Source organism: Procambarus clarkii, chromosome 9, assembly GCF_040958095.1.
Source record: "Procambarus clarkii isolate CNS0578487 chromosome 9, FALCON_Pclarkii_2.0, whole genome shotgun sequence".
NCBI classification, from domain to species: domain Eukaryota; kingdom Metazoa; phylum Arthropoda; class Malacostraca; order Decapoda; family Cambaridae; genus Procambarus; species Procambarus clarkii.
In genome coordinates this window covers 36,639,941-36,661,577 of record NC_091158.1, presented here as the reverse complement: position 1 = coordinate 36,661,577, position 21,637 = coordinate 36,639,941, and the positions used below count along the sequence as shown (strand labels likewise).

Sequence of the window (21,637 nt, the reverse complement as noted above, 5' to 3'; positions counted from 1 at the left end):
ACTAATCTAAGTTTTTTCACCGAAATTCTTTGAAGTTTCCACACGTTTCATTCACATCCGAGCACGTTTTTATATACATGCTATATAGGTGTCATGTCTGTGACGGGAAAAAACACGCTTCTCTTGGAAAAACTGTGTTTTTCATGTGAGGAAACATCTTCGAAACCTCTTTACCGACTGCTTTGAAATGTTGACACAACGTTGCATTCAAATAAGCGAATGTTGTTATATATCTTCTTTATACATGCCTCACATTTGACAGGAAAAAAACATGATTTTTTATATAAACAGCGCCATCAGTTGAATGTAGGAGAAACACACGCTGTAATCTCCGGAAGTTCTTCACCGATTACTTTGAAATTTTGACACAACGATCCATTCGAATACACGTGTGTTTTTATACATCTACTATATAGATGCCACACCTGTGGCAGGTAAAAACATGTTTTTTTTTAAACAGCGCCATCTGTTGCACGTAGGAGAAACATTCGCAATACTAAATATGTTACAATTTCATTTCAATGTTTCCGACTGCATTGATAAATTTTATTTTTATAGATTTCGATTTATTTTATTTTTTATTGAATTATTTTGTATGACATTGTGTTGGAATTCAGCTGTGTTGTTTACCATACCGTTCATTTTGTAAGTATAAGTATAGATGCCACACCTGTAACAGGTAAAACTATGCTTTTCTTGAAAAACAGCACCATCTGTTGCATGTAAGAGCAACACACATGCTATACCAAATATGTTTCAATTCCATTTCAATGTTTCTGATTGCACTGATAAATTTAATTTTCATAGGTTTTGATTTATTTTCATTTTGATTTAATTATTTTGTTTGAATTGTGTTGGAATTGAGCTGTGTTGTTTACCATACTGTTCATTTCGTGAGTATAGTTTATTTTAGATTGCTAGCCACTCCACCATCTCCTCTTCCTTCCCACCATGCCCCACACCCCTGTCCCTTTGTCCTCCCCACCATTCTCCTTTCCCCCCATCCCCTTGTCCCCTCCATCCCAAACGCCCCCATCCCCTCATCCTTTTCTACCCATACCCCTCTCCCTTTTCCCCTCGTCCTCCCCCACCATCTCTCACTTCTGTCTCCTCATCATCCCCACCATTCCCTCACTTCCTCGTCCGATGCCTTCCCAAATGGTCTGATGTTCCCATCAGAGAATTGGGAACATCAAGTGATCTGATGTTCCCATCACTGAAATATAAGAAAAACAGTTAAAAAATGAAATGAAAATATGAAAAAAAATATAAAAATAAACTATACACACGAAATGATCGGTATGATAAACAACACAACTCAATTCCAATGCAATTCACAAAAAATAATTAAATCAAGATGAAAATAAATCAAAATCTATGAAAATTCAATTTATAAATGCAATCAGAAACATTGAAATGAAATTAAAGATATTTAGTATAGTATGTGTGTTGCTCTTACATGCAACAAATGGCACTGTTTTTCAAGAAAAGCATAGTTTTACCTGTCACAGGTGTGGTATCCATACTTATATTTACGAAATGAACGGTATGATAAGCAACACAGCTCAATTCCAAATCAATATCACACAAAATAATTAAATAAAAAATGTAATAAATCGAAGTCTATGAAAATAAAATTTATCAATGCAATCGGAAACATTGAAGTGGAATTCGTGACATAATCAGTATAGCGAGCATATTGCTATTATGTGCAACAGATGGCGCTGTTTTTCAAAAACGCATGTTTTTACCTGTCACAGGGATAGCATCTATATAGTAAGTATATAAAACCACGCTCCTATTCGAACGCAACGCTGTGTCAAAATTTCAAAGCAATCGGTGATGAACTTTCAAAGATTACAGCGTGTGTTGCTCTTACATCCAACAGATGGCTCTATTTAAAACAAAAAATCATGTTTTTTCCTGTCACAGGTGAGGCATGAATATACTAGATATATAAAAAGACGTGCTTATTCGAATGTAACGTTTTGTCAAAATTTCAAAGCAATCGGTAAAGAGGTTTCGAAGATTTTCCTCACATGAAAAATACAGTTTTTCATAAAAAGCATGTTTTTTTTTTTTTTTACCGTCACAGACGTGGCATCTGTATAGTATGTATATAAAAACCTGGTCGAATGCGAATAGAACGTTGTGTGAAAATTTCAAAGCAATCGATGAAGAACTTTCGGAGATTAGCGATTTTGAACAAACGAACATTTTCATTTTTATTTATATAGATTATTATTATTATCATCATTATATGAATAACACTGAGGAACTATTACACTTCTTAATATCTCTCTCGTTATATACGTTTGGGATACTCAAGTACCATGGCAGAGGAATCATGTAACAAGGATTTAAGTTGCATTCCATGGTTGTGTGGCCACATTAACATGGTAGTCATCCAGTGGAACAAATAACCTGTTAACTTCTTTGACGCAAATGGTACTGTTATCATTATAATATACAGTATAATATCTATACTCGAAACATACTTGTTGGAGAGGTGTTGGATGAAGATGAACATTTCCCGGAATGAGTTAAGTGGAGCACTATGGTGATCATACATCTTATGTTCTGTGTTCTTGTAATATTTATCTTTGCTTATTTATAACAGTGTTACTCTAGTACTTTGACATAAGTAACTGTTGGTTTGGCTTTCTGTGGCTTGCTTTGGTATTTTAAAGGCAATTAAGCGTTGCCTAATGTCTTGCATTCCTAAATAAAAACTAATATTTTGTCTAAGATTTTATATATATTTTTTATATACATGTTCCTTCAGTAATGCTGTTTACAATAATGTTTGTTACTATCGTGTTGGTCCTGGTCACGATACTCGACCTTGAAACTTGGCTGGATGTTAGAGCAATTGTTATCATGTTTAAACACGTCTAACTTTCTTGTGAGTTATTCCTTAATAACATGTTTAGTTCTTCCTGGTTAGTGATCATTACAGTGTCACCATCAGGGCCTTCGAAGATGTTATCTGGTAATACACCTAAATGTTGATGACCTTATTAGCACTGTAAGCTTGCGACAATGAATGCCACAATTTAATATTACTTTTATGCTAATAGCAAAACACAGAAAGGTGATGAATATTTCTCCAGTGTGTTTTGTGCTTAGGAACTATTTCCTTGTTGTAAGATTGGTACTGTGACTTAGAACACTATAAAAATATATATTTGTTGTTTTAAAGAGATGAGACACTATTGGCACTTAGCTGAAGGAGATCATCATTTAATTTGTCAGGAACAGATATGGTTTCTCCCACACTTACTGATAACTCCAGTTTAATCCACAATTATCATGAAGAACTCACGAATAATATCAGCCTGGCCTGTAATTGTTAAGTAGCAGCTAACCATCTCTTCCACTTCATTTTACAACCCATAAGTTCCAGGAAGGTGATCTTTATGTTTCAGCCTTAGTACCCACCTAGTTGTGCTTGCGGAGGTTGAGCTTCGGCTCTTTAGCCCCTCTTCTCAGCTGTCAATCAACTAGTGGACAGGTTCCTGAGCCTATTGGACTCTGTCTTATCTACATTTGAAACTATGTATGGAGACCGCCTCCACCACATCACCTCCTAATGTATTACATTTGTTAACTACTATATCACTAAAATAAATAAAAATAAAATATTTACCCTATCAATTCCTCTGAGAATCTTGTTTGTGGTGATCATGTCTCCTCTATCTCTTCTGTCTTCCAGTTAAATGAGATTTAGTTTCAGTAGTCTCTCCTTTAGATCATTCACATCCTCTCGGGTACTTGTACGATGGCCAACCTTTAAACTTTCTCCAATTTAGTCTTGTGCTCTATGTAGTCTCCTACATGGTTTGTAAATCGGGTGTATTGAATCAATCCAGAAATATAGTCTACTGTGTGTTTCCGTATGAATAGTGAATGTTTTGTCCAAAAGTATCAGCAGAAATGTGATGTATTATATATTCTTAAAGAGTAACGTATAGTACTACTATATAAGAAAATTGATAAAAAATTTGGGAAACTCTTATTGATTCTGCTTCTCTTGTTTTTGGTCTTATTTCGTTATGACACGAGAACATTTCCAATTTCAGTAATGTGCAATCACCTTCGATTGTCCTTATCAATAACACTGTTGGAAAATATTTTAACTATCTGTTATATTAACGGAATTATACGAGAATTTGTGTAAATCTCGTCCATCACCGATTGTGGTATCCTTTTATCTAGGCTCCGGCCTGAGTCTCGGGGGGGGGGGGAGGAGGGTCCTTGGCTCAACATGTCCTCTTACAAATTACGTTGCTTTTCGCTTGTTTGCGTACTAAGGCCATAAATAGTCGTAAAGGAAAATGAGCTCGGCTCACGAAATTGACGTCTGTCACTTTTTCTGTTTTGGGTCCTCTGGCTTATTCGATTAGAATAGGAGAAGCCAGTTTAAATTAACAGTTTTCATGACGTTTTGAAACCTTTGAAGAATTTCCAGCCCTCTTAACCTACCAGAGGACCCAAAACTTGCTGCTTTGGGTCCATTTTAAATGGATTTTTTTTCATTATGTTTAAAATTAAAATACGGTAATTTTTGGCCGTATTGCACACGAGGGAAAAGCGACGTAATTTGTAAGAGGACGGGTTGCTTGGCTAGGTCAGGGAGGCAACACACACCAATATTACTACATATTTGTGCTCCCAAACCCAAGAAAAAGTAAGTAATTACTGTTTCTTAATTTGTATGTAATCTATTTTTTTTAATTTAAGATAATAAAAAACAAAATGTTAAATGTTTGTTTCAAATGTAATATTATTGTATATATCATATTTCTTATGGTGCTGATTTGCTACCACTAAATATAAGGAAATTTAAACTGTTCTGAATCATCCCATTTTTTCTACATGTTTTGCATAACTTGATACAAGTTTTGTTTCGTTGATATTCTTATATTTTGCCTGGGAAGATCTGAGGCACAAACCTTTTTCTAAGGTCCCTATCAACCACAAAATGCAACTAATTTTGTTTTCATTTTATTGTAATTACTTTATTAGCATATTCATAAATACATATTTGTTATTCTATTTTTTGTATACCTTTATATCCGTAATCTGTCAGAGAAACCCCAAATCATTTCAGTGCAAAACTGTAACATGAATAATAATTTATATATATTTCCTCCCCAATTTGGCATAACTTTCCTATAATTACTAAAGAAAGAATTATTTGTTTAATTTTGTCAACGAAGCCTCTCTAATGAGGAGTCCACAGAAAAAGTGCCACAAGGCAATGGTTAGAAGATGTTTATTTACATTTTGAATATATTAATTGTCAAAATGGTACTTATTACAAATGGGAAAGTATTGATTGATTGATTTCCAAGCAAAATTCTAGTTGTGCCATTGACTAATTGAGTCATCATCTACATGGTTGTTTGCTGTTGTCATAAGTGTAGTGTGTGTGTGGGGTGACATCACATATACTGTGCACTGTATGTCACAATGATTGTGCTTCACTGTGACTTAAACTTAGTACCTTTATGTTTTTTCTTTGTTTTGCGCCCATATAAGCATGGTATATTGAGTGACACCATATTTGTTGCGATCAGTGTTGTGAAATATGTTACAGATTAAATGTATTGCATTGTTTGATGCCAAATGTGAAGTGTGTTTTGGGACACTATATGAATTGTGTAACATCTTAAGCTGTGTATTATATGTTCAATATGTGACGTAGTGTAATGTATTCAATACGTGACGTAGTGTGATGTGTTCAATACGTGACGTAGTGTGATGTGTTCAATACGTGACGTAGTGTGATGTGTTCAGTACGTGACGTAGTGTGATGTGTCATAAATGTGGAGTACTGAGTGATACCATCAATGTATTATATTGTGTGTCACTCTACGTGTTCTGTAATGTGTGACACCTTAACAATGAAGTAATGTTCTTCCTCATATACATAGTGAATTATGTAGCAAAATATATGTAATGTTTGCACTACAGTAATACCATTATTTTGAGAGCATATTTCTTGTGAATAATGTTACTATAAATGTTGAACATTTAATTGTTTCTTAGGCAGGCTGGGGAACGTAAACACCCTTTGTGCTCCGTATTGTATTATAAAATAACAATATTTTATTTTGTTACACCATAAGTGTGGGGTGTTGTGTGACTTGAGTGCTATATAATGTTGGGATGCATAAGTGTGATACTTACCTTCATCATATGCAGCGTTGACGTTTGCTCCAGCGTCGAGGAGGACCTTCACAGTGTTGTCGTTACCACTTGCGGCTGCCTCGTAAAGGGCTCTCATGTCTGTTAACAGATACCACAATTGTTATTATGCATAAACCATCACGAGACTAGAGGTTTCTCTAAAGTGTTGAAATAAACCGTCCTTGATGAACAACTTTTTTAACACTGAAGTGAAAAACAAACTCAAAATGAACAAATCCACAATGACCGTGATGAGGGTTTGAACTTACAGCCCAAGATGAACCCAGACGAGCCTTAGTCGACTGCGCCACGACATGGTGAATGGAATTGCAACCGGGAGTGCAACTGCTCCCTGTTTTACACAATTCCCCCTGCACCCGGGCTTTATCAACAAGTTGTTCTACATCTTCACCCTCATTTCAGTACACACAGAAATCACAATAGCGTGATTCATCATACGAACAAATCCACAAGGGCTGTGATGAGGGTTCGAACTTACGTCTAGGATGATCCCTAACGCGCCTTTGTCGATTGCGCCACGACATGATCAAAAGAATTGCAACTGGGAGTGCAAATGCCCCCACACTGCTCCCGGTAGTTAACAGATGGAATGCAGTAGGCAGTGATGTGGTGGAGGCTGACTCCATACACAATTTCAAATGCAGATATGATAGAGCCCAGTAGGTTCAGGAATCTGTACACCTGTTGATTGACAGTTGAAAGGCGGGACCAAAGAGCTAGAGCTCAACCCCCGCAAGCACTACAAGGTGATGTTATTGTTGCACTTTCATTTATATGGATAAATGAGACTTCAAAATAATACCTATTGCCCATGTATTTTCATTTTGATTAAAATTTATGCATATATATGTCTAACCTTCGCTTGCAACAATCCTGAATTCCAATGTCTTTTATGTTATATGGTAATCACTTCAATTACTCCACTTTCCAAAACAATATTTACCTGTGTATTTTTAGAATCTAAACTTATTTAGTATGAATCAGAGTAACGACACGTGGTTTAAGATAAGAAAGCATTAGTTAGTTTTTTTATAAAGTTTTTCGATTTATTCAGCCATAACATGTTATCTTCATATTGTTCATTGTTGAATGTCCTGACTTCCGGGACGAGCGTGTGTCTTGTTTTCCGACCATCCCCCGCGGTCGCTTGTCTCTCGATAGTATTCTTGGTGTCTCGTATACTTTTGATATCGTTCGCTTTATGCGTTTCTGTTCTCGTATTGGCGTCCTTGATGATGTTTAGCGCCCTCTGATTATCCTGCACATTTAATGGTGCTACATAACCTTCCCGGTTTGGTGCCTTCTATTGATAATGACTTACTTAGTTCATATTGTTCAGTTTTAACATGGTATGTGTTCTTCTATCATGTTCATCCTTCATTTATTACGTTTGAGTGAAAGCACCATATAATGGTAAGATTACTAGTATATGCTTGAATAAAATCTTTGATGAGGAGCCATGTGAGACGACAGAGAGTACGAATAAAGGTGATAACCAGCAATAGTCATTCATATTAAGTGAAAGTAGTGTATGAGAGAAAAATGGTTAACCTGCAGGTTTAGCAGTGAGAGGAACTCAACACTCAGGCCTGGATAAGCAATGTCTGAAGAAGCTTGATTCAGAAATTAGGTTGACCTGGGGGAGAGGAGTTCACCCTTGTAATGTCTTGGATCTGTGGGTTCCAGCAGCAACAATTTCATTCATTCCAAACCATTGATAAATAACAGAGAAGTCTCCGGTAATGTGGTAAACCCAGAAGTATCGATTACTAAGGCTTAATCCATACATGCATTGAAGGACAGTTTAAGTTTATCATATTATTCAAAATCACTTGATATAAATATAATAAAAAGGCCTCTCTCTTGCTCGAGTTCTCTGGTTTTTAAATCAAATTATAGTCAAAATCCACACGTCACAGACAAGTGATAACTGTTTAGGTTGCAATGGTTAAAGATAGATTATTAGAACAACTGGCCAAAGGAGCATTACTGTGTTATTCAATACAGGATTTTTGCCCCAGTCCCAGACTATATCTGGTTAGGAACGCGACAAAAGTGACATACAATTACTGTTTCCCATGCATGGTCAAATATAAACCATAAATATGAAAATATTCACAAAGTTTGAAACCAATATTACTGTTAAATATAACTAATCACCAAACGAGGTCCTATAGGCTCATTTATACTGAAAATTTTATTTATAGGTCATTCACTTTAACATATTTTGGTTATTATTTAACATGGTTTGGTTATTGGTTATAGTTACCAAAAAAAACGGCCAATCTACTTTGAAAAACTCCCCAGACACAAAGCAGAATGCCTTAAAGGAAACCAACGTTATCTATGCTTTGAAATTCCCACTTGGGGACTGTAAGCCTCAAAGAATTCAATACATAGGCAAGACAACAACATCTCTTTCCAGGCGATTAACGATGCATAAGCAACAGGGCTCCATTAAGAACATATAATCTCTTCCCACAACCAGACCATCACCAGAGAAGTCTTAACAAAAAACACGGAAATCATCGATAGATACAGCGATAGCAGGCGGCTTGACATCTGTGAGGCACTACACATTAAGAAGTCGACACCAGCAATCAACAGCCAATTAATGCACAACTATATTCTACCCACTTCAAGACTCCGCACCAATATAGAAGCATCAAGAAATATGGACCAATAGGCCCTTTGCAGTTACTTTCATTCTTCCCTTTAACTTACAAAATATTATACCCATTGTTCCGTGTTCTGTCTTGTGTTGAAAGTTTGTTTTCACCTCATCCAAAACTGTTGTAACATATCATCTCACCCAAATGCAGGTGGTATAAAATCGAAGCTGTTTAAACTCTGTTCAGTTATAGTTGTGTGTGTGTAAACTAAAGTCTTTGAAAATGTAATAAGTTTTACGAAACGCGTTCAAGTGTCGCATCAGACTAGAAATAAAAATGAATTTTGAAGAACTGATTTTTCAATTACCATCAACAGTGAAAAGAAATATCAGAAACATTGAGAAAATTCGTGTTAGAAATAATAATCTTACTTTTTCGGTCATAATTAATAATATATGTCTACAGGAAAGATATATATATATATATATATATATATATATATATATATATATATATATATATATATATATATATATATATATATATATATATGTATATATATATATATATATATATATATATATATATATATATATATATATATGTATATACATATACATATATATATATATATATATATATATATATATATATATATATATATATATATATATATATATATACATATATATATATATATATATGTATATATATATGTATATGGTTATATATATATATATATATGTATATGAATGAAAACTCACACCCCATATATATATATATATATATGTATATACATATACATATATATATATATATATATATATATATATATATATATATATATACATATATATATATATATATATATATATATATATATATGTATATATATATGTATATGGTTATATATATATATATGTATATAAATATATATATATGTATATAAATATATATATATGTATATACATACATATATATATATATATATATATATATATATATATATATATATATATATATATATATATATATATATATATATATATATATATATTATTAAATATGACCGAAGAAGTAAGATTAATAATTCTAACACGAATTTTCTCAATCTTTCGTACATTTCTTTTCACTGTTGTAGGTAAATCAAAAATCAATTCTCCAAAATTTTTATTTCTAGTCTGACGCGACACGAGCGCGTTTCGTAAAACTTATTACATTTTCAAAGACTTTAGTTTACAAATACACAACTGAATAGAACTAACGCATCTCCGATTTTATATCTACATTTGAGTGAGGTGGATGAGGTGAGGTGGCATTAATAGGGTATTAATTTCATCAACACAAGACAGAACACGAAACAATGGGTATTGAATAGAAGTGTTTGTAGAAAGCCTATTGGTCCATATTTCTTGATGCTTCTATATTGGAGTGGAGTCTTGAGGTGGGTAGAATATAGTTGTGCATTAATTAGCTGTTGATTGCTGGTGTTGACTTCTTGATGTGTAGTGCCTCGCAAACGTCAAGCCGCCTGCTATCGCTGTATCTATCGATGATTTCTGTGTTGTTTACTAGGATTTCTCTGGCGATGGTTTGGTTGTGGGAAGAGATTATATGTTCCTTAATGGAGCCCTGTTGCTTATGCATCGTTAAACGCCTAGAAAGAGATGTTGTTGTCTTGCCTATATACTGGGTTTTTTGGAGCTTACAGTCCCCAAGAGGGCATTTGAAGGCATAGACGACGTTAGTCTCTTTTAAAGCGTTCTGTTTTGTGTCTGGAGAGTTTCTTTATGAGTAGGCTGGCCGTTTTTCTGGTTTTATAGTAAATCGTCAGTTGTGTCCTCTGATTTTTGTCTGTAGGGATAACGTTTCTATTAACAATATCTTTCAGGACCCTTTCCTCCGTTTTATGAGCTGTGGAAAAGAAGTTCCTGTAAAATAGTCTAATAGGGGGTATAGGTGTTGTGTTAGTTGTCTCTTCAGAGGTTGCATGGCGTTTCACTCTCCTTCTTATGATGTCTTCGACGAAACCATTGGAGAAGCCGTTGTTGACTAGGACCTGCCTTACCCTACAGAGTTCTTCGTCGACTTGCTTCCATTCTGAGCTGTGGCTGAGAGCACGGTCGACATATGCGTTAACAACACTCCTCTTGTACCTGTCTGGGCAGTCGCTGTTGGCATTTAGGTACATTCCTATGCTCGTTTCCTTAGTGTAGACTGCAGTGTGGAACCCTCCGCTCTTTTCCATGACTGTTACATCTAGAAAGGGCAGCTTCCCATCCTTTTCCATCTCGTAAGTGAAACGCAGCACGGAACGTTGCTCAAATGCCTCCTTCAGCTCCTACAGATGTCTGACATCAGGTACCTGTGTAAAAATGTCGTCAACATACCTGCAGTATATGGCCGGTTTCAAGTTCATGTCGACTAAGACTTTTTGCACGATGGTACCCAAGTAGAAGTTTGCAAACAGGACACCAAGGGGAGAACCCATGGCGACCCCATCTACTTGCTTATACATGTGCCCATCCGGGCTCAAGAAAGGTGCCTCTTTAGTACAAGCTTGGAGTAGTTTCCTCAGAATATTTTCTGGTATGTCAAGAGGAGTACAGGCTGGATCACGATACACTCTGTCGGCTATCATCCCGATTGTCTCGTCCACAGGTACGTTGGTAAACAGCGATTCTACGTCCAACGAGGCTCTTATCCCTGTGGCCCGTGTGCCCCGCAGTAAGTCAACAAATTCCTTTGAAGACTTCAGGCTGAAGGCGCAGGGAACATAAGGAGTCAGCAGGCCGTTGAGTCGCTTCGCCAGTCTGTACGTGGGTGTGGGTATCTGGCTAATGATTGGCCGAAGTGGGTTTCCTGGCTTGTGTGTCTTGACATTTCCATACGCATATCCAGGTTATATACGCATAATGTGTAGTGCCTCGCAGACGTCAAGCCGCCTGCTATCGCTGTATCTATCGATGATTTCTGTGTTGTTTGCTAAGATTTCTCTGGTGATGGTTTGTTTTTGGAAAGAGATTATATGTTCCTTAATGGAGCCCTGTTGCTTATGCATCGTTAAACGCCTAGAAAGAGATGTTGTTGTCTTGCCTATATACTGGGTTTTTTGAGGCTTACAGTCCCCAAGAGGGCATTTGAAGGCATAGACGACGTTGGTCTCTTTCTAAGCGTTCTGCTTTGTGTCTGGAGAGTTTCTCATGAGTAGGCTGGCCGTTTTTCTGGTTTTATAGTAAATCGTCAGTTGTATCTTCTGATTTTTGTCTGTAGGGATAACGTTTCTACTGACAATATCTTTCAGGACCCTTTCCTCCGTTTTATGGGCTGTGGAAAAGAAGTTCCTGTAAAATAGTCAAATAGGGGGTATAGGTGTTGTGTTAGTTGTTTCTTCAGAAGTTGCATTGCGTTTCACTTTCCTTCTTATGATGTCTTCTTATGATAGAGAAAATTCGTGTTAGAATTATTAATCTTACTTTTTCGGTCATATTTAATATTATATATATATATATATATATATATATATATATATATATATATATATATATATATATATATATATATATATATATATATATATATATATATATATATATATATATATATATATATATATATATATATATATATATATATATATATATATATATATATATATATATATGTCGTACCTAGTAGCCAGAACTCACTTCTCAGCCTACTATTCAAGGCCCGATTTGCCTAATAAGCCAAGTTTTCCTGAATTAATATATTTACTATAATTTTTTTCTTATGAAATGATAAAGCAACCCTTTTCTCTATGTATGAGGTCAATTTTTTTTTATTGGAGTTAAAATTAACGTAGATATATGACCGAACCTAACCAACCCTACCTAACCTAACCTAACCTATATTTATAGGTAAGGTTAGGTTAGGTAGCCAAAAAAAGCTAGGTTAGGTTAGGTTAGGTAGGTTAGGTAGACGAAAAAACATTAATTCATGAAAACTTGGCTTATTAGGCAAATCGGGCCTTGAATAGTAGGCTGAGAAGTGCGTTCTGGCTATTAGGTACGACATATATATATATATATATATATATATATATATATATATATATATATATATATATATATATATATATATATATATATATATATATATATATATATATATATATATGTCGTACCTAGTAGCCAGAACGCACTTCTCAGCCTACTATGCAAGGCCCGATTTGCCTATTAAGCCAAGTTTTCATGACATAATTGTTTTTCGACTACCTAACCTACCTAACCTAACCTAACCTAACTTTTTAGGCTACCTAACCTAACCTAACCTATAAAGATAGGTTAGGTTAGGTTAGGTAGGGTTGGTTAGGTTCGGTCATATATCTACGTTAATTTTAACTCCAATAAAAAAAATTGACCTCAAACATGATGAAATGGGTAGCTTTATCATTTCATAAGAAAAAAATTAGAGAAAATATATTAATTCAGGAAAACTTGGCTTATTAGGCAAATCGGGCCTTGAATAATAGGCTGAGAAGTGCGTTCTGGCTACTAGGTACGACATATATATATATATATATATATATATATATATATATATATATATATATGTCGTACCTAGTAGCCAGAACTCACTTTTCAGCCTACTATGCAAGGCCCGATTTGCCTAATAAGCCAAGTTTTCATGAATTAATTGTTTTTCGACTACCTAACCTACCTAACCTAACCTAACCTAACTTTTTCTGCTACCTAACCTAACCTAACCGATAAAGATAGGTTAGGTTAGGTTAGGTAGGGTTGGTTAGGTTCGGACATATATCTATGTTAATTTTAACTCCAATAAAAAAAATTGACCTCATATATAATGAAATGGTTAGCTTTATCATTTCATAAGAAAAAAATTCAAGAAAATATATTAATTCAGGGAAACTTGGCCTATTAGGCAAATCGGGCCTGGCATAGTAGGCTGAGAAGTGCGTTCTGGCTACTAGGTACGACATATATATATATATATATATATATATATATATATATATATATATTTATGTCGTACCTAGTAGCCAGAACGCACTTCTCAGCCTACCATGCAAGGCTCAATTTGCCTAATAAGCTAAGTTTTCATTAATTAATTGTTTTTCGACTACCTAACATAATCTAACTTTTTCGGCTATCTAACCTAACCTAACCTATAAAGATAGGTTAGGTTAGGTTAGGTAGGGTGGGTTAGGTTAGGTCATATATCTACGATAATTTTAACTCCAATAAAAAAAATTGACCTCATACATAATGAAATGGGTAGTTTTATCATTTCATCAGAAAAAAAATAGAGAAAATATATTAATTCAGGAAAACTTGGCTTATTAGGCAAATCGGGCCTTGCATAATAGGCCGAGAAGTGCATTCTGGCTACTAGGTACGACATATATATATATATATATATATATATATATATATATATATATATATATATATATATATATATATATATATATATATATATATATATATGTCGTACCTAGTAGCCAGAACTCACTTTTTGGCCTACTATTCAAGGCCCGATTTGCCTAATAAGCCAAGTTTTCATGAATTAATTGTTTTTCGACTACCTAACCTACCTAACCTAACCTAACCTAACTTTTTCGGCTACCTAACCAAACCTAACCTATAAAGATAGGTTAGGTTAGGTTAGGTAGGGTTGGTTAGGTTCGGTCAAATGTCTACGTTAATTTTAACTCCAATAAAAAAAATTGACCTCATACATAATGAAATGGGTAGCTTTATCATTTCATAAGAAAAAAATTAGAAAAAATATATTAATTCAGGAAAACTTGGCTTATTAGGCAAATCGGGCCTTGAATAGTAGGCCAAAAAGTGAGTTCTGGCTACTAGGTACGACATATATATATATATATATATATATATATATATATATATATATATATATATATATATATATATATATATATATATATATATATATATATATTATATATATATATATATATATATATATATATATATATATTTATATATATATATATATATATATATATATATATATATATATATATATATATATATATATATATATATATATATATATATATATATATATATATATATATATATATATATATATATATATATATATATAACTGAAAACTCACACCCCAGAAGTGACTCGAACCCATACTCCCAGGAGCCACGCAACTGGTATGTATGGGTTCGAGTCACTTCTGGGGTGTGAGTTTTCAGTTGCATATTGTCCTGGGGACCATTCAGGCTTGTTCGCATTTGTGTTCCTCACGTGTGCCCCAAAGAATGAGGTGATTTGGTAAAATGCTATGCCCAAGATTACTATCCGAGTGCCGGCGGTGGGGTGGTTCAAATAGCCTCGGCTATCACCTCATTATGTCCGGTCGTGATGGTCAAGTGGATTAAGGCGTCTTGTACATACCAGTTGCGTGGCTCCTGGGAGTATGGGTTCGAGTCACTTCTGGGGTGTGAGTTTTCAGTTGCATATTGTCCTGGGGACCATTCAGGCTTGTTCGCATATATATATATATATATATATATATATATATATATATATATATATATATATATATATATATATATATATATATATATATATATATATATATATATATATATATATATATGTCGTTCCTAATAGCCAGAACGCACTTCTCAGCTTACTATGCAAGGCCCGATCTGCCTAATAAGCCAAGTTTTCATTAACTAATGTTTTTTCGACAACCTAACCTAACCTAACTTTTTCGGCTACCTAACCTAACCTAACCTACGAAGATAGGTAAGGTTAGGTTAGGTAGGGTTGGTTAGGTTCGGTCATATATCTTCGTTAATTTTAACTCAAATAAAAAAAAATTGACCTCATACATAATGAAATGGGTAGCTTTATCATTTCACAAGAAAAAAATTAGAGAAAATATATTAATTCAGGAAAACATGGCTTATTAGGCAAATCGGGCCTTGCATATTAGGCTGAGAAGTGCGTTCTGGCTACTAGGTACGACATATATATATACATATACATATATATATATATATATATATATATATATATATATATATATATATATATATATATATATATATATATATATTGGTGTATACTGGCAGCAGGTTTTCTTTCAAACATGTTTCATTGAATATGACCGCATATTCTGTATTTATTATTTTCTGGTTTAGGGCTTCTATCCCTCTAACTATTTTCTTAGCATCAGGGCTTAATTGAAATAGGAGTTCTCCAAACCTCATTTTCGTACTTTTAAGGTGAAGAAAAGAAGTGATTTACTATAGAGTGTATTACACTTATTTATATAATTTGCACAACGTTTCGAACCTCCATGGTTCATTCTCAAGTGAACAGATCTTACAATACTAGTTAATTTTATACCCTCACTGGGTCAGGTGATATTACAATAAAGGTGAAAACATGGGGGGATACATAAGGGATAAATGTGAGGTGAAACATAGAGGTAACTGCAGAAGGCTTATTGGCCCATACGAGGCAGCTCCTATCTAAACACAAAGATTAATCCATTGTAATTGGCCCATTATGTTGGACATTGTCTTCTGTGTTGGCATCGTTATGTTCTGGTCTTGTCCTTACTCTCATGGTGGGTAGAGTAAATAGTTCCGTGATTTGGGTGTTCATGGTAGGTCGCTCTACTCTTATGTGAATTGCCTCAAGAATTTGCAATCTTCTTGCATCTTGGGTTTTGTCTATTATGCAGGTGTTCTTGTTCAACATTTCTCTTGTAAGAGTGATGTCATGGGCTTGTCTCATGTGATTCCTAGGGGCACCGGATTGAAGATGGCATGTCAAACGCCTTGTCAGCTTGGTCGACGTCATACCTATGTACTTAGATTGAAGGTTACATCCTTCGTGGGGGCAAGTATACATATATACAACGCTTGACTGCTGTAGAGGGTTCTCCGTCGGCTTCGGGCTGTTTTTGATAAGGAGTTCGGAAGTCTTTTTGGTTTTCTAGAAAATTATCAGGTTTATGTTTTGGTTAGGTGTAGTGCTTTTTACTCCTTTACGGATTATTTCTTTCATTATTCTTTCCTCTTTTATATGTTCACTGTGCATTGTTGATTTGTAATATAATTTTATTGGAGATGTTGTGGTTTCTGTTCTAGGTTCTGGATTATACCAACGGTCCAAGTGTCTTCTTATAGCAGCGTTTATTTCCGCGTTGCTATATCCGTTGTTCACCATTACCTGAGTTACTCTTTCAAACTCTCTACTCACGTTGCTCCATTCAGAGCAGTGGGTAAGCGCTCGACGAATATAAGCATTGAGAACACTGGCTTTGTATCTTTGGGGGCACTCACTTCTACCGTTCAGGCATAATCCTATGTTGGTGGGCTTAGTAGATATGTTGCTGCTTAAAGAGGTTCCTGTTTTTGTTATTAGTACATCCAGGAATGGCAGACTGTTATTTTCACTATTTTCATGTGTAAATCGGAGTACTGACTCTCTCTCAAGGTGTCTTTTTAAGTCAATTAGTTTATCTGAGTCTTTTACTATTACGAATATGTCATCTACATAACCGCAGTATACAGTTGGTTCTTGTCTGCTACTGAAGACCCTGTCTTCGTAAACCAACTGTATATATATATATATATATATATATATTGGTGTATACTGGCAGCAGGTTTTCTTTCAAACATGTTTCATTGAATATGACCGCATATTCTGTATTTATTATTTTCTGGTTTAGGGCTTCTATCCCTCTAACTATTTTCTTAGCATCAAGGCTTAATTGGAATAGGAGTTCTCCAAAACTCATTTTCGTACTTTTAAGGTGAAGAAAAGAAGTGATTTACTATAGAGTGTATTACACTTATTTGTATAATTTGCACGACGTTTCGAACCTCCATGGTTCATTCTCAAGTGAACAATCTTACAATACTAGTTGATTTTATACCCGCATTAGGTCAGGTGATAATACAATGAAGGTGAAAAACATGGGGGGATACATAAGGGATAAACATAGGGGCTGCAGAAGGCTTATTGGCCCATACGAGGCATCTCCTATCTAAACACAAAGATTAATCCAGTGTAATTGGCCTGTTATGTTGGACATTGTCTTCTGTGTTGGCATCGATATGTTCTTGTCTTGTCCTTACTCTCATGGTGGGTAGAGTAAATAGTTCCGTGATTTGGGTGTTCATGGTAGGTCGCTCTATTCTTATGTGAATTGCCTCAAATTCTTGAGGCAATTCTAAAAAAAATTGACCTCATACATAATGAAATGGGTAGTTTTATCATTTCATCAGAAAAAAATTAGAGAAAATATATTAATTCAGGAAAACTTGGCTTATTAGGCAAATCGGGCCTTGCATAATAGGCCGAGAAGTGCATTCTGGCTACTAGGTACGACACACACACACACACACACACATATATATATATATGTCGTACCTAGTAGCCAGAACGCACTTCTCAGCCTACTATGCAAGGCCCGATTTGCCTAATAAGCCAAGTTTTCATGAATTAATGTTTTTTCGACTACCTAACCTACCTAACCTAACCTAACCTAACTTTTTCTACTACCTAACCCAACCTAACCTATAAAGATAGGTTAGGTTAGGTTAGGTAGGGTTGGTTAGGTTCGGTCATATATCTACGTTAATTTTAACTCCAATAAAAAAAATTGACCTCATACATAATGAAATGGGTAGCTTTATCATTTCATAAGAAAAAAATTAGAGAAAATATATTAATTCAGGAAAACTTGGCTTATTAGGCAAATCGGGCCTTGAATAGTAGGCCAAAAAGTGAGTTCTGGCTACTAGGTACGACATATATATATATATATATATATATATATATATATATATATATATATATATATATATATATATATGTCGTACCTAGTAGCCAGAACTCACTTTTTGGCCTACTATTCAAGGCCCGATTTGCCTAATAAGCCAAGTTTTCATGAATTAATTGTTTTTCGACTACCTAACCTACCTAACCTAACCTAACCTAACTTTTTCGGCTACCTAACCAAACCTAACCTATAAAGATAGGTTAGGTTAGGTTAGGTAGGGTTGGTTAGGTTCGGTCAAATGTCTACGTTAATTTTAACTCCAATAAAAAAAATTGACCTCATACATAATGAAATGGGTAGCTTTATCATTTCATAAGAAAAAAATTAGAAAAAATATATTAATTCAGGAAAACTTGGCTTATTAGGCAAATCGGGCCTTGAATAGTAGGCCAAAAAGTGAGTTCTGGCTACTAGGTACGACATATATATATATATATATATATATATATATATATATATATATATATATATATATATATATATATATATATATATATATATATATATATTATATATATATTATATATATATATATATATATATATATATATATATATATATATATATATATATATTTATATATATATATATATATATATATATATATATATATATATATATATATATATATATATATATATATATATATATATATATATATATATATATATATATATATATATATAACTGAAAACTCACACCCCAGAAGTGACTCGAACCCATACTCCCAGGAGCCACGCAACTGGTATGTATGGGTTCGAGTCACTTCTGGGGTGTGAGTTTTCAGTTGCATATTGTCCTGGGGACCATTCAGGCTTGTTCGCATTTGTGTTCCTCACGTGTGCCCCAAAGAATGAGGTGATTTGGTAAAATGCTATGCCCAAGATTACTATCCGAGTGCCGGCGGTGGGGTGGTTCAAATAGCCTCGGCTATCACCTCATTATGTCCGGTCGTGATGGTCAAGTGGATTAAGGCGTCTTGTACATACCAGTTGCGTGGCTCCTGGGAGTATGGGTTCGAGTCACTTCTGGGGTGTGAGTTTTCAGTTGCATATTGTCCTGGGGACCATTCAGGCTTGTTCGCATATATATATATATATATATATATATATATATATATATATATATATATATATATATATATATATATATATATATATATATATATATATATATATATATATGTCGTTCCTAATAGCCAGAACGCACTTCTCAGCTTACTATGCAAGGCCCGATCTGCCTAATAAGCCAAGTTTTCATTAACTAATGTTTTTTCGACAACCTAACCTAACCTAACTTTTTCGGCTACCTAACCTAACCTAACCTACGAAGATAGGTAAGGTTAGGTTAGGTAGGGTTGGTTAGGTTCGGTCATATATCTTCGTTAATTTTAACTCAAATAAAAAAAATTGACCTCATACATAATGAAATGGGTAGCTTTATCATTTCACAAGAAAAAAATTAGAGAAAATATATTAATTCAGGAAAACATGGCTTATTAGGCAAATCGGGCCTTGCATATTAGGCTGAGAAGTGCGTTCTGGCTACTAGGTACGACATATATATATACATATACATATATATATATATATATATATATATATATATATATATATATATATATATATATATATATATATATATATATATATATATATATATATATATATATATATATATATATATATATATATATTGGTGTATACTGGCAGCAGGTTTTCTTTCAAACATGTTTCATTGAATATGACCGCATATTCTGTATTTATTATTTTCTGGTTTAGGGCTTCTATCCCTCTAACTATTTTCTTAGCATCAGGGCTTAATTGAAATAGGAGTTCTCCAAACCTCATTTTCGTACTTTTAAGGTGAAGAAAAGAAGTGATTTACTATAGAGTGTATTACACTTATTTATATAATTTGCACAACGTTTCGAACCTCCATGGTTCATTCTCAAGTGAACAGATCTTACAATACTAGTTAATTTTATACCCTCACTGGGTCAGGTGATATTACAATAAAGGTGAAAACATGGGGGGATACATAAGGGATAAATGTGAGGTGAAACATAGAGGTAACTGCAGAAGGCTTATTGGCCCATACGAGGCAGCTCCTATCTAAACACAAAGATTAATCCATTGTAATTGGCCCATTATGTTGGACATTGTCTTCTGTGTTGGCATCGTTATGTTCTGGTCTTGTCCTTACTCTCATGGTGGGTAGAGTAAATAGTTCCGTGATTTGGGTGTTCATGGTAGGTCGCTCTACTCTTATGTGAATTGCCTCAAGAATTTGCAATCTTCTTGCATCTTGGGTTTTGTCTATTATGCAGGTGTTCTTGTTCAACATTTCTCTTGTAAGAGTGATGTCATGGGCTTGTCTCATGTGATTCCTAGGGGCACCGGATTGAAGATGGCATGTCAAACGCCTTGTCAGCTTGGTCGACGTCATACCTATGTACTTAGATTGAAGGTTACATCCTTCGTGGGGGCAAGTATACATATATACAACGCTTGACTGCTGTAGAGGGTTCTCCGTCGGCTTCGGGCTGTTTTTGATAAGGAGTTCGGAAGTCTTTTTGGTTTTCTAGAAAATTATCAGGTTTATGTTTTGGTTAGGTGTAGTGCTTTTTACTCCTTTACGGATTATTTCTTTCATTATTCTTTCCTCTTTTATATGTTCACTGTGCATTGTTGATTTGTAATATAATTTTATTGGAGATGTTGTGGTTTCTGTTCTAGGTTCTGGATTATACCAACGGTCCAAGTGTCTTCTTATAGCAGCGTTTATTTCCGCGTTGCTATATCCGTTGTTCACCATTACCTGAGTTACTCTTTCAAACTCTCTACTCACGTTGCTCCATTCAGAGCAGTGGGTAAGCGCTCGACGAATATAAGCATTGAGAACACTGGCTTTGTATCTTTGGGGGCACTCACTTCTACCGTTCAGGCATAATCCT

The 21,637-nt window shown here is 34.4% G+C and overlaps 1 pseudogene; it reads right to left on the bottom strand.

The window, feature by feature from the left end:
* The window catches only part of LOC138362872 (cytochrome c oxidase subunit 1-like), a 120,175-nt pseudogene extending 113,435 nt beyond the window's left edge, over positions 1–6,740 (bottom strand).
* Positions 6,741–21,637: the final 14,897 nt, after the last annotated feature.